The sequence below is a fragment of the Bufo bufo genome, chromosome 6, assembly GCF_905171765.1.
Source record: "Bufo bufo chromosome 6, aBufBuf1.1, whole genome shotgun sequence".
Classification (NCBI taxonomy): Eukaryota; Metazoa; Chordata; class Amphibia; order Anura; family Bufonidae; genus Bufo; species Bufo bufo.
In genome coordinates, this window is record NC_053394.1 from 352,367,632 (window position 1) to 352,381,061 (window position 13,430).

Here is a 13,430-nt window from a genome sequence, read left to right on the forward strand (position 1 = left end):
GTTCAATGGGCAAGATGTTTACCTGTGGGTTCTCTTCTCTTCTCACCGGTTGAGAGGAATTACTGTATAGGAGACAGAACTTCTAGTCATAAAACTTGCCTTGGAGGAGTGGCGTTATCTGTTGGAGGGGGCCCAGCATCAGGTGAGAATATTCACGGATCACAAGAACCTCACATATCTGCAGACAGCCCAGCGTCTGAACCCTCGCCTAGCTAGGTGGGCTCTCTTCTTCTCTCATTTTAATTTCGAGTTGCACTTTCGCCCAGCTGAGAAAAACATCAAGGTGGATGATCTGTCTAGGTCATTTGATTTCACAGACCAGCAGGAGGAGCCCCAATTCATTGAAGATCCTGCTCACTTGATCACAGTGGCTCTTGTCCTGGTAAGAGACATTGCTCCCAGGATAACATTCATGCCATCTGCCAAAAGGAAACGTATCCTAACGTGGGGCAACAACTCCAAACTGGCCGGTCACACAGGAATTCGCAAGGCCACAGAACTGGCCCACATTATCTAAGGATGTGCGTGATTATGTCTCTGCCTGCACCATCTGTGCTCAGAATAAAATCTCCTGGAGCAAACCGCCTGGTCTGTTGTTACCGCTATCTGTTCCTGATGCTCCATGGCAACACATTGCCATGGACTTTATTACAGATCTGCTCTCTTTGGCCGGATGTACCATGATTTGGGTGGTCGTGGACCGCTTCTCCAAGATGGTGCACTTCGTTCTTTTGACTGGATTGCCCTCGGCTGCGGAACTTGCTAAACTGTTTGTGAAACATATATTCCGTCTGCATGGTTTACCGGGGCATATTGTTTCTGATCGGGGAGTCCAGTTTACCTCCAAGCTCTGGAGAGCTCTTTGCTGACTGCTAGAAGTTGACCTGGACTTCTCCTCTGGTTATCACCCCCAAACCAACAGGCAAGTAGAATTACAATTGGCATTTTGTTTCAGCTCAACACGACAACTGGGTACAATTGTTACACTGGGCAGAGTTCTCATACAATAACCATACAAGTAAGTCTACGGGGTCATCGCCTTTCTTTGTCGTTTTTGGACAGCATCCTCGTACTCCTCTCCCTGTTCCTATATCTTCTGGGGTATCTTCTGGGGTACCAGCGGCGGATTCCTCTTTTAGGGATTTTTTGAAGATGTGGCAGAACCAAGATTTGCATCGATAAAGCAGTGACCCGCATGAAGACGAATGCAGACAGGAAAAGAAGAAAACCGCCTCCGTTCTCACCGAGAGATAAGGTATGGCTCTCCTGCAGAAACATCTGTTTAAGGGTTCCTAGCTTCAAGTTTGCCCCTAGGGTCCTGGGACCCTTCGTAGTTGTGAAGATCAATAAAGTGACCTATAAGTTACGGCTACCTCTTTCTTCGTGTCCCCAATGCCTTCCATGTATCTTTGCTCAAACCGGTAGTACTTAACCGCTTCTCTACAGCTCCATCTACGGCGATTCCAGTGTCTGAAGACTCGGAAGAGACATTCGAAGTCAAGGACATACTACCTACTACCTGGTGGATTGGAAGGGCTTCAGTCCGGAAAAGAATATTCACGCTCCGGACCTGATAAAAAGGTTCTTGTCCCGTCGTTGACTCAGGAAAAGGGGGCGTAAGGGGGGGGTACTGTAACAGCGGCTGCTGTACGCCACTGTTCCCCCGCTTATCGCCCCGGGCGCCGTGCTCAGCGGTGACCTGTGGTTAGAGATGGCCTTGCGGTTCGCCCGGTGGTCGTTTCGCGGCGAACTTTGCGTGTTCACGATTCACCGAACATATGGAGAAATTTGCGCCCGCCATATTCTTTTACATTATGAAGAACTTTGACCAATGACACATCCATCAGGTGGTACAGGACAGCCAATTGAGACGTTTCAGCACATGGACATACCCCCTACCTTATAAATAAACCTGATCTGGCTGCCATTTTACATTCAGTGTTTTGCCAGTGTAGGGAGAGGTTGCTGTGTGGAGCAGGGACAGGCTGTTAGGGACACCAAACGCTAGCTAATAGGGCCACAAAAGTCTTTTTAAGGACTAGTATAGGTGTGCTATCTATATGTGTGATACACAGAGGGGTGCGATATACTTATAATATACTTTTATAATGAGTAAAAAACACATCTATATACAGTAGTGATCACCTTGAAGTCAGGGGGCTAGGGGCTTACTAGGGCCATTTTTATATAGGGTAAGGTTTCGGCCGGGGTCGCTCTTATCAGGGCGGGTGGTCTGTGGTTAGGCTATCAGGGCCACAATAAAACCCCCCTGTAGGGCAATATCAGGGGCAGTTCTTTGCCCACCCTGTCCTTCTATACCACATCATCATCTAGCCCAGGGATAGATGTTTTTTGCTTTCTCTCCGGGATTCATGGATGTGCACTGGAACCCCCCGGATTGTGGTAGGACATATGGTTTCTGATTTGGTGCCGCCGAACACCTGATTTAGTGCCGCTGAGCACTTGTTATTCCCTACCACATCTATGCTTTTTGCTTAAAGGGGTTCTGCACTTTGTTTCAACTGATGATCTATCCTCTGGATAGATCATCCTCTGGATAGATCATCAGCATCTGCAGGGCCGTCTTTACCAAGGGGCAAAAGGGGCAGCTGCCCCGGGCCCAGTTGCTCCTGGGGGGCCCAAGGCAGCTGCCTCTTGAGCCCTGCTAGCTACTGCCCCGGGTGTCAAGCTGTCAGCTACACAGGGGGTGCTGCCATGCCTGCCTGCACTGAGTCCAGGCATCATGATCGTACTGTGTTAAAGTTGTGATCAGGACCTTAATGACATCATCACCATGTGACCAGTAACCTAGCAATTACTGGTCACATGGCTATGAGGTCATCACAGGTCCTACCAGGAGTGTTCTGTGGAGCTTTTTTGTGTGAACATTACATCAGAAAAAGGTGACAGGGGCTGTTATGTTAATGAACTGTAAACTACTGTATAGTGGTGGGCTGTATACTGTGTGGGGGCCTGTATACTGTGGGGGGCCTGTATATTGTGTGGGGCCTGTATACTGTGTGGTGGGCTGTATACTGTGTGGGGGCCTGTATACTGTGGGGTGGGGCTGTATACTGTGTGGTGGGGCTGTATACTGTGTGGTGGGCTGTATACTGTGTGGTGGGCTGTATACTGTGTGGGGGCCTGTATACTGTGGGGGGGCTGTATACTGTGTGATGGGCTGTATACTGTGTGGGGGCCTGTATACTGTGGGGGCTGTATACTGTGTGGTGGGCTGTATACTGTGTGGTGGGCTGTATACTGTGTGGTGGGCTGTATACTGTGTGGGGGCCTGTATACTGTGGGGGGGGCTGTATACTGTGTGGGGGCCTGTATACTGTGGGGGGGCTGTATACTGTGTGGTGGGCTGTATACTGTGTGGGGGCCTGTATACTGTGGGGGCTATATACTGTGTGGTGGGCTGTATACTGTGTGGTGGGCTGTATACTGTGTGGTGGGCTGTATACTGTGTGGGGGCCTGTATACTGTGGAGGGGCTGTATACTGTGTGTGACTGTATACTGTGTGGGGGCCTGTATACTGTGGGGGGGGGCTGTATACTGTGTGGGGGCTGTATACTGTGGGGGCTGTATACTGTTGGGACTGTATACTGTGTGGTGGGCTGTATACTGTGTGGTGGGCTGTATACTGTGGGGGGGGGCTGTATACTGTGGGGGGGGGCTGTATACTGTGTGGTGGGCTGTATACTGTGTGGTGGGCTGTATACTGTGTGGGGGCCTGTATACTGTGTGGGGGCCTGTATACTGTGGGGGGGGCTGTATACTGTGTGGTGGGCTGTATACTGTGTGGGACTGTATACTATGTGGGGGCCTGTATACTGTGGGGGGGGCTGTATACTGTGGGGGGGCCTATATAGTGTGGGGGGGCTGTATAGTGTGGGGGGCTATACTGCTGTACTGTATACTGTGGGGGTCTTTATACTGTGGGTGCGGTATAGTGTGGAGTGCTATACTGCTGTACTGTATAGTGTGGGGGGCTGTATCGTGTATAGTTTGTGGTGTTGTATACTGTGAGGTGCTGTATACTGTGGGCTGCTATACTGCTGTACTATATACTGTGGGGTACTGTATAGTGTGGGGTGGTATACTGCTCTACTATATACTGTGGGGTACTGTATAGTGTGGGGTGCTATACTGCTCTACTATATACTGTGGGGTACTGTATAGTGTGGGGTGCTAAACTGCATACTGTGTGGTGCTGTATACTATAGGGTGCTATACTGCATACTGTGGGGTGCTGGGGTGCACTGTAACACTAGGGTGAGCCGAGCCCTGGTCTCCTCCCTGCAGAGCGGTGCCCACTTCCAGCCTGAGCCCAGCTGCCCAGAGCACTGATCCTGAGCCGCTGGAGTCTTCAGAACTGGAAGTATTTACAGTCATTCACTGGACTCTACCAGATGTGTGGATTTTTTTCTGTGTGTGTTGTGGTGGAGGGCGTGATTGCCTAAGGTGTGGGAAGGCGGGATCCAGGGGGCCCAAGTAAATTTTTGCCCAGGGTCCAATCAATATTAAAGACGGCCCTGAGCATCTGATCGGCGGGGGTGCGACACCCAGGACCCCCACCGATCAGCTGTTTGAGAAGGCAGCGGTGCTTCAGCAGCGGCGCGGCCTTCTCACTGTTTACCGCTGGCCCAGTGACGTCACGACTAGTATGAACTAGCGTGGGCGGGGCTAAGCTCTGTTCACTTGAATGGAGCTTAGCCCCACCCACACTAGTTGATACTAGTCGTGACGTCACTGGGCCGGCGGAAAACAGTGAGAAGGCCGCGCCGATGCCTTCTCAAACAGCTGATCGGCGGGGGTCCCGGGTGTCGGACCCCTGCCGATCAGATGCTGATGATCTATCCAGAGGATAGATCATCAGTTTAAACAAAGTGCAGAACCCCTTTAACTTTAATAATTTAATTTATTTTGATTTTGAGGGATATCTTTTCCATTCACTCGTCCGCAAAATGGGTCCGCATCCGTTCCGCAATTTTGCGGAACGGGTGCAGACCCATTCATTTTCAATGGGGCCAGAATGTGCTGTCCGCATCCGCATTTGCGGATCCGCACTTCCGCATCTGTGCTTCAGTTTCCACAAAAAAATAGAACATGTCCTATTCTTGTCCGCAATTGCAGAGAAGATTAGGCATTTTCTATTATAGTGCCGGTGATGTGCGGTCCACAAATTGCGGAATGCACATTGCCGATGTCCGTGTTTTGCGGATCCGCAAAACACTTACGGACGTGTGAATGGACCCTCATAGTAAAATTATTAAAGGTTACGTTTTATCTTTATATATATTCTAATGGATTGCCTTCCTTGTACATTGTTATAATATACTTTTTATGTTAGAAAGTATATTATAGTGCATTTGTATTGTGCGGCAGTTGTGTGCGGTTCTGCTGCGATACTGCAGGTATATAGAGGGACAAGTGTTATTGGAACAAATAATTTCTACAGGTGTGATATACCAGTCGCCCCCCCCCAAAAAAACTGATTGAAGCGGGGTGTTATATACCAATATACTTTCTTTATAGTGCATTTGGGTACTGTATAGTGCATTTTGCATTGAAAAAAATTATGAATGGAGATCGCAAATTTGAATAATACATCTGGTATGTCACTGTCCATGTTGTGGGACTATTTGTGCACTTCTAGTAATTATTTCTTGGCTGCAAATATGAGCTGAAGGTTTTTCAGGTTCGCCTGCCATTAAAATGAATGGGACCCGCCGCGAACTTGCGGTTCGCTAACATTTGATCGCGTTCGTGCGATCACATTCACGAACCGTCCCGGCAGATGTTCGTCCATCATTACCTGTGGTCAGTGCTTTCCATTTCACCGCTGCGGTCCTGGGGTCTGTGTCTGTAGGTGGTATTGCTTTTGAGGATTCCGCTCCACAGCTTCCACTCAGCCCTGGCTGGTTTCATGTTACACTGCTCTAAGGGCGGAGCGCATCACTCTGGGCTGTGTGGATTAGGTCAGGTGACCTCGCTGACCACCCCTTGCTCTCCTGCAGGTATTCCCAGATGCCTCAGTGTCAAGGTCCTTGAGTTTGCTGGTTCCTGATACTCTTGTGTGCTCCTGATTTATACTTCATTCCTGGACTCTGCTTATCATCTGATCCCTGCATGCTTGCCTTCTCTCTCCTGTTGCAGACCCGGATTGCCTGACCTGTACCTGTGCCGCCTGCCCTGACCTTTTGCCTGTCTGACTATGCCTCTGCCTCATTTTTCTATTGACTATTGACTATTGTCATCATCATAAAATCCTCTTGTTCAGCACAATGATGCTAAGACTCCTGGCATCAGCCTTCCACCACTGCACCAATTTAAGTATTTCATAAATATTTAATGGAGTATTCCCCATTGTGGCAGGTTATCAGAAAAGTATCAGATTCATTGGAGTACTACCGTTGGGACCCCCATTGCTCATGAGAATAGAGATCCCGTACCTCTTGGGGCCCCGATTATATGAATGGAGCAGCAGGTCAGGCATGAGCACTGCCGCTCTATTCATCTCTACAGCTACAACACAGATGATTGAAGCCACAGTGCACAGGCCGAACTGCTACTCCATTTATTTTGGGGGGTGGGGGGCCCAGAGAGCACAGGGTCCCCATTTTTATGACCGGTGGGGGTCATTCAGTTCACTACACTACTAAGTAGCATGCCAGATGTTTGTTAGCCGGTTGGTAGATATTATGCTATTCATGAGACATCCTTTTATGAGCAGTAATACTGTCAGTCATCTTCTGTGGAGCTGAAATGCAAAAAAAAAAACTACAGAGCTGTTTTCTTCGGTGGTATAGACAGGAAATATAAATGTATTTGTGACGTATATACCACAATAGAGTACAGACCACACTGAGAGATACAAAACATAGATCAATATTCAAAAACTACCTTTTTTTTTTTTTAACCCCAATAGCAATGTCACATCCTGGCTTTCTACAACACTTAGACATAAAGGTCAACTGCCTACCGCATAGAGCTTCTGGTTGAGGGCTGAGTGTGAACCATGCAAGTAACACAATCTTTGTACATTAAGAAGAAAACTAAAAAACTTCTCCTGGGTCAGGGCCAAAAGGGCCCTGAAAACCAAGATGTGATCATATTTTTCCACTGACTAAAAGCAATCATCTGACCACCGCGCTTTAAAGGAAGAGAAAAATACCACTAAAACACCACTAAGACGTAAACATAGTGTATGAATGCAGAAGTATAGCTTCAGTAAAACAGGAGCCGAAATAACAGAATCATAGAGGGCAGCTATATCAAATACTGAAGGCTACTCTGCGCAAGTGAGGCACCTAGAACAATTGGTCTAATTTCACATTATCTGTAATCATAGAATAACTGGAGGAAGGAATCTGTGTGATCGTTGGATATCTTCTGACAACCATAAGGCTCGCTACATGCAAAAATTTGCTCTTGCGTTTTCTGCTCACAAAAAAAACGCCAGAGAAACGGTCCATATTTTCTTTTCATACCACATGGGGTTTTTATGGACTGGATGAACCACACTTTTTATGGCATTTTTATCTATATAGGACATGTCAAAACGGCAGAAAAAAATGCTTGAACAGTTATACATGTATTTAAAAAAAAAAAAAAAGACCCCAAAATGCCACATAATTAATAAAAATAGCAGAAGCAAAAAATGCTTATGTGTCTTGCATTTTCCATTTCCAAAAGACTTTCAGCTAACATATGGAGACGGTGTTTTTAACCGCAAAAAAAATGCACCAAAAACCCGTAGGTGCAAACAGCAAAACTAAAATCCCAAAAGAGCAAATAAATGCCATTAAAAAGCTATAGGTATGTGTGAACCCACCTAAATACACGTCTAAATAAATGTAAGTTTCATTCAGCAACAGAATATCAGTTTAGTCACCTGTTGGCAGTCACATTGGCGACATTACCCGTTTGTAGCCAAAGCCAAGAAGTACTAACATTATTGTGTATAGCTATAAACCCTCAATGTTAGGGCTCATGCACACGACCATATGTATTTTGCGGTCTGCAAAAAATGGATCCGCAAAAAATACAGATGACGTCCGTGTGCATTCTGTATTTTGCGGAACGAAACAGCTGGCCCCTAATAGAACAGTCCTATCCTTGTTCGTAATGCAGACAATAATAGCACATGTTCTATTTTGCAGAACGGAAATACGGACATACGGAAACGGAATGCACACGGAGTAACTTCTGTTTTTTTTGTGGACCCATTGAAATGAATGGTTCCGTATACGGTCTGCAAAAAAAACAACTGAACGGACAGAAAGTTAATAGATATTACTTTTTAGATTAAAGCCTTTTTGTGATATTTTTGCATTAACACTGTCAATAAGCCATTATGTGTCCTGATTTGTAAGAACAGTAGAGTAGGACAGCTAAGTGTAGAATGGTATTTAGACCACTATTCTAGATTAGTTGTTGTCAAAAGAAGAGAAAGATAATGGATTCAGGGTATAACTATTTATTTTTTGTCAAAATGCATATAAAATGAAAAATTCTGCATTTTTGAAAATAATCATTATTAAAAATGATCCACCATTTGTTGGCTACAGCTCCTATGCAGACCCACATGCCAGACTGCAAACAATGTAGTCTGATCCTGCAGTTAGGCCTCCTGCACACGACCGTTGTGTGCACCCGTGGCCGTTGTGCCGTTTTCCGGTTTTTTTTCGCGGACCCTTTGACTTTCAATGGGTCCGTGGAAAAATCGGTAAAAATGCACCGTTTTGCAGCCGCATCCGTGATCCCTGTTTCCAGGCTGTGAAAAAAATATGACCTGTCCTATTTTTTTCACGGCCAACGGTCCACGGACCCATTCAAGTCAATGGGTCCGTGAAAGAACACGGATGCACACAAGATTGGCATCCGTGTCCGTGATCCGTGGCCGTAGGTTACTTTTTATACAGACGGATCCGCTGGTTACTTAGCAATTTGTAGAAGCATTATACTTACCTGCGAGGCTGCGATGTCTGTGTCCGGCCAGGAGCTCCTCCTACTGGTAAGTGACAGGTCTGTGCGGCGCATTGCTTAATGATCTGTCACTTACCAGTAGGAGGAGCTCCCGGCCGGTCACAGACATCGCAGCCTCGCAGCCACACAAAAGTTTTTTTTTGTTTACGTTCCGTTTTTTTGCGTTCCGTATACGGAACCGTTCATTTCAATGGGTCCGCAAAAAAATGGAATGTACTCCGTGTGCATTCCGTTTCCGTATTTCAGTTTTTCCGTTCCGTTCAAAGATAGAACATGTACTATTATTGCCCGCAAATCACATTCCGCAGCTCAATTCAAGTCAATGGGGCTGTAAAAAAAAACAGAACGGGTACGGAATGCATCCGTATGTCTTCTGTATCCGTTCCGTTTTTGCGGAACCATCTATTGAAAATTTAATGCCCAGCCCAATTTTTCTATGTAATTACTGTATACTGTATATGCCATGCTTCCATTTCCATTTGCGAAAAAACGGAAACCAAGCGGAAAAACGGAACGGCAAAACAGAATGGAAGCAAAACGGAAACACTATTGAAACATAAAGTGGAAAAACGGATCTGTTTAAAAAGGACCGCAAAAGCATACGGTATGGCTTTTTCAGTATTTTGCGGTCCTTTTTTAACTGATCAGTTTTTCAGTTTTTTTGTTTCAGTAGTGCTTCCGCTTCCGTTTTTCCGTTTGGTTTCCGTTTGTGATCCGTTTTTTTGTGGATCGCAAACGGAAATGGAAGCATACAATAATGTTTAAACAGTAAGTACATAAAAAAATTGGTCTGGGCATAACATTTTCAATAGGTGGTTCCACAAAAACAGAACTGATACGGAAGACATAAGGATGCATTCCGTATGCATTCAGTTTTTTTTGCGGACCCATTGACTTGAATGGAGCCACAGAACGTGATTTGCGGGCAATAATAGGACATGTTCTATCTATCAGCAGAACGGAAATACGGAAACGGAATACATACGGAGTACATTCCGGTTTTTTTGCGGAACCATTGAAATGAATGGTTCTGCATACGGACTGCAAACGGAATCTTCAAAAACGGAACGGAAACGGGAAAAAAAAGCATTCGTGTGCAAGAGGCCTAAGGGTACATCCACAAATTGCGGATCTGCAAAACACGGATACCTTTCCGCTTTTAGCGTAATGCACAGGGCCGGCACTATATAGAAAATGCCTATTTTTGTCCGCTTTTTGCAGGGCCGCGGAACTGAACCACTACCACAGTGTGCTGTTGTAACACCCCAGAGTTGTGTTACTACACGCCTCTACCCCGCTACTGCCCTTTAGGAGATTTTATATTGTCAGCAGATATAATTTGTATTATGTCTCCAACCATGTTAAATGTAATTTTTTTTCTTGTAATTTTACAGGTCCACCAGTAGATGGCAGCATCATTGGTAGAGATAGTTTTAATGTTATGGCCATTCAGAGTGGAACGATTCTGTTCTATTCTGCCCCCCTGCTGAGGAGAAGTGGAGGATTCCATCTTCCTGCAGCAAGGGAGAAAAAAACTGTTAGGGCTGTTTCACACGAGCGGATGCCATGCGTGACATCTGCTCCGTGAATGACAGTCAAGACCCGATGCAGACTGCAGAGGCACGGAGCATTAACATGATTGATAATGCTCCGTGCCTCTCTGTGATCTCTTTACTACGAAATCACAGTGAGATAAAGTTGTCACTGTGATTTCGTAGTAAAGAGATCACAGAGAGGCACGGAGCATTATCAGTCATGTTAATGCTCCGTGCTTCTGCAGTCTGCATCGGGTCTTGACTGTCATTCACGGAGCAGATGTCACGCACGGCATCCGCTCGCGTAAAATAGCCCGTAGATCCAGTTTTAGGTTGTCCCTGTATAGGGAAGACAGCATCAAATTCCCAGTCTGAGCCCTGCAGCTCAACTGGATGGAAAGAGGCAGAAAGTTGCAGACAACCTCCAGTTCCAGGAAGAAAGCATCCCCTTAGAATATAGTCAAGTCCAGAGACCTAGGAGAAGCCATTCCTCCTCAGCTAGTCTGTCCCCACAAAGCAGAAAGTACAGTTCAAAGCAGTAGCATTTATTCCTGCCAATGATTGCCAAAAACCTGCTGGGACCAAAGACCAAAGCTATATTCTGTTTGGATTCAAGTTATCTTCAGTAAAGAAAAGTTTGAACTTCATCTAAAGGTCTGGACATCAATATCTGCTGCAAAATTCCTCTATTACTCCTACTATCACTACACTCAAATTTATTGCAAGTGAGCCAGGAGCAAGGAGTCCAGCCGTACCCAGGTAGGAGACAACTTTGACACAATTACCACCACCTATAGAGACATTATAAGCCATTACACCACTCTGGCATTCCTAACCTGGGACGTGCGTTATAACACCTTGGAAGGGCCCTGTGATAGTACCCTGCGCACGTTGCAATTGGCGTCACAAACAAAATACAGACTATTATCCACCTGACCCAGCCACTGCATTAAAGTGGCGTCAGCGTACCCGCATCCTGGTAACTGCACTGTCCACATCTTTGAGGCTCAGTTGAAATGAATGGATCCGCACCTGTTCCACAAAATTGAGGAACAGATGCAGACCCATTCATACGGTCGTGTAAATATATAGCCTTAGTGGTACGGTAGCAACTGCATCGCCAGCACAGAGTTGTTTCCTAGTCACACATTCTGTTAAATATGGCTGACATTAGAGTGGAGGAGGAGGAGGAGGAGGAGTAGTCTGAATGGGATAAGCAGTAACTGACGATGACAATTACATGGATGTTGTACTGCATGTGGATGCAGCCTGACACTCTTGGTCAGCTCACTGGTGGCCAGTTCTATTTTCCCACTGGATCGGGTGATCCAAAAAAATGGTTCAATGACAATGAAGCAGAGGTGCTGGATTGGCCCCCACAGTCCCCAGACCGCAACCCAATTGAACACTTGTGGGTAAAATTTAAGAAAAAGCTGTGTTCGTACCCAAGTGAGTCAACATTTGAGTCGAGACACACTTGAATCTGATCAAGAGGATGCCCAGAAGGATTCAGGCAGGGTTGAAAGACAATTGTGGATTAATAAAAATTCAAATTTAGAATTTTAGGAGCAAAACAGTAACAATGCAGTTACATGACAAAAATCAAAATAACTAATCAAACGCGAAATAGTTGCAAGTCCAATTTATGTATAAGATAGCCAAGATGATTGTTTATAAAATGATGGTAGCCTCACGTTGAAAGCTGTAGTGGATGGTGAGATATGGAGCCTGAAAGTCAAACTTTCAAAACATGGTTACCCTTTTGCTCCTTAGTGTAAATGGCTCAGCAGGTGAACTAGATAAACAAGCCTATATATTAGACTGCCTGTTGACAATGAGTCTTATACACAATAAGTCTATGTATAACAGAACAGATTAAGAATAAATGGCGCAGCAGTTGAACAAGATGCACAGGGCTATTATACTGAGCCTACACTGTCCCTTCAGTCTCCCTACAGTGTCTAAAAATTCTCCCTAAGATCTCCCTACACTGTACCTGCACTCTCCCTATCCAATATTCTACAATTAAAAGCTTTCTAAAACACTTGCCATGTCTTTCTCTATGCTCAGTTCACAGTGAAATGGCGGCAACCGTGCAGGATAAGGCTTTTATAGGGTTGTGACATCACAAGTGATGACTATCTGTTGATTGGCTGGCTGCACAGCATTATGGGTCGTATCACGTTCCTGGGCTTCTTATATTCACTTTGTAACTCGTGTAGTCTCCATTTTAGGAAAAAACAATTCATTACCACGAAGTGCAAGGAAATTCAGAATCATGGTGGATCAAATGTCTCCTGAAATTTGGATCAAAATCAATTTGTTTTACTTTGATTCCCTCAACACTACTGGCAGGCTGTTTATACAGAAAAATATGAGTTTCTTGCAGGATTTTGTAATGCAGAACTTGCCAGTAAGTTGTACAAAGCGACTAAAACAGTGGCCAATCCCTTACTCGCTCTCTATGCTAAACTTTCCCTGATAAAACTCACATCCGCCCAATTACAGTGGATATAAAAAGTCTACACACCCCTGTTAAAATGTCAGGTTTCTGTGATGTAAAAAAATGAGACAAAGATAAATCATTTCAGAACTTTTTCCACCTTTAATGTGACCTATAAACTGTACCACTCAATTGAAAAACAAACTGAAATCTATTAGGTGGAGGGAAGAAAACAAAATAAAATACTAAAATAATGTGGTTGCATAAGTGTGCACACCCTCTTATAACTGGGGATGTAGCTGTGTTGAGAATTAAGCAATCACATTCAAATTCATGGTAAATAGGAGTCAGCATACACCTGCCATCATTTAAAGTGCCTCTGATTAACCCCAAATAAAGTTCAGCTGCTCTAGTTGGTCTTTCCTGAAATTTTCTTCGTCACATCCCACAGCAAAAG